This window comes from Helicoverpa armigera, chromosome 7 (genome assembly GCF_030705265.1).
Source record: "Helicoverpa armigera isolate CAAS_96S chromosome 7, ASM3070526v1, whole genome shotgun sequence".
NCBI lineage: Eukaryota > Metazoa > Arthropoda > Insecta > Lepidoptera > Noctuidae > Helicoverpa > Helicoverpa armigera.
In genome coordinates, this window is record NC_087126.1 from 1,660,111 (window position 1) to 1,662,439 (window position 2,329).

The following is a 2,329-nucleotide window of genomic DNA, read 5'->3' on the forward strand; positions in this document are numbered from 1 at the left end:
AAATATTTATCGGATTTAACCATATATTACGTAAAATTTAGCCCAAACGTACTTAACTTTTTGTTTGTTGTCAAATGCAAAAACAAGGGCATATAGTTTCTGAATACGCGAGCGAAGCGAGCGTGAAATTTTTATCGGACTTAAACCAAACATTACGTAAAATTTAGCCCAAACGTACTTAACTTTTTGTTTCTTGACAAATACAAATATAAAATAGTTTCTGAATCCGCGAGCGAAGCGAGCGCGAAATTTTAATTATTTTTTAAGACTCAAAACCAAAAACTACGTAAAATGTCGCCCAAATATACATTTTCATGAATGGGGGGACTACGTACGACACACCCGATTTACGTCCCTACGAAAACCCCCGCTTGCATAGATAAGTCGATAAAAATAAAGTTAGATAACGTAAAGCAACGTCGCGCAGCTAAGCTTCGCAGACCACTCGGAATGCCTCTAGGGACCAACAGTGGTCCGCGGACCACCGGTTAAGAACCACTGTGCTAAACGATCGTTCTATTGTACAGGTCGTACATAGCTGGGCAAGCAAAATAGCGAGCGCGGTTTTTACACTAGGATAAAATTGCATTTCCGAAATTTTGATCACATATACCAGTTCCATCTCCTTCAATGCATTATTTTTTGGATTAGATGGACGGCTCGGCTCGCTACGCCACATAGCAACTATTCTTTTACGCTCGCTTACTATACGGCTCGCTTTCAAATGACGCTCGCACCGCGCACGTTTGGGAACTCGAGCATGCATTTTGTTTAGATCGCGCTCTTTTCAAAGTCGACAATTTTTTTATGCAATAACTTACGGATAGTACATATGTTGTTGATGTTGTTAGTTAAAGTTAGTAAAAAAAACATTGTTTAATCAGACACCTTATAGGTCAGAGCCAGGGCCCAGGGTGGGGCAAGTGCCCCAGCTTGCCCCAGTGTGGCTACGCCCATGCTTACAAGTATGTATTTGGTTCGACCCATATGGGCCAAATCAACCCATACAGATAACAACAGTGTTTTATTTTTATGTAACATCGATGTCTTTCCGGTTGACGTCGAAGATCATCAGAAAATACAGTTTCACGTGTGCTCTTGAACAGAAACTATTTGTCTGTTTTTGAAGTTAAACCAGTATAAACATTGAATGAAAAATATAAAAAAGGAATAAACAACTATGCAGCTATTTTAACCTTCATTTGCCGTGTTATTTTCCACATTTTCCGGTACTAGATACTTAGCTTATATCCAAATGATTATTAACAAAAAGAGTCTGTCAGAAGTGGGATTCGAACCCACGCCCACAGAAGTGGACTGCGACCTGAACGCAGCGCCTTAGACCGCTCGGCCATCCTGACATGTCATAGTGATATCAAATGCAATATCATTCAATGAGATGTTTATTGTAATCGCATAATCTTCTGCATTACTATAATATTTATTTGTTCTAAACTAGATTCGTTGAGATAATTATTATCTGGCAACGTTGCGTAGTGCCAATTTTGTCGCATTGATTGTCTAGGTACATTTGGTGACACTGCTGCGATTTAAATTGAGTTAAATGTAGATAGCTATTCTTATAATATTTACAACATTATTCAGATTTAACACTCCCATTTGCAGGCAGTAATATAGTTGCAGAAATGGCAATTTACATTTTGCTTATCTTCACAATTTACTAGCACATCTAGCCATTAAAAAAATGTTAATCAGCTGTCTATTACCGCTAGTGTAAAATTAAGAACCTCATTAGGACGCGAGTTTATGGTAGGAACGTTATTACGAGCCGGGAACAGAGACGCCGCTTCCCCGTACGTGGTCCCCATAACTTTCCACAAGTTGGCCCTTTATCGAAACAATGTCTAACAGAACGCATGCCGAACATCGCACGAATATCGTCATCTAGTAGCCAATTATTGAGGAACGCTCCAATGGGGTATCGAAACTCTCGGAATCCAGCTACGCACTTTATGTCTCTATTCATTAAACCGGAGCCATACTAATTAAAATTGTTTGGTTGGTGTAACGCGCGAATAAATCCCGGGCCGGGCTCGGGTGGCGTGTACGCGTTTTGCTTTGTTTTTCACTTGCTACATATTTGTGGGGGTCTGACATTAACACCTTCGGGTTGCTGCGTACAATGCGCGACTTGTCGGGGGCTACAAAGGCGCGCATCGATTTGCGGCCAACACTTTAAATATATCGAGTTGGCTGACAATGCGTTTAGCGCACTCGTAACTAAACTACCATGGATATATGGAAGACGGGGATCTTTGTTCGCCGGAGATCGCATCGGTTCCGCCTAATAGAATACGTTTGTTTCGCC

General features: G+C 40.8%; 1 non-coding gene across 1 annotated transcript; it reads right to left on the reverse strand.

Annotated features, from left to right (window-relative positions):
* Positions 1–1,277: 1,277 nt before the first annotated feature.
* Trnal-cag (transfer RNA leucine (anticodon CAG)) lies at positions 1,278–1,361 on the reverse strand. The gene has a single exon. It is a non-coding gene; the product is annotated as a tRNA-Leu (tRNA).
* Positions 1,362–2,329: the final 968 nt, after the last annotated feature.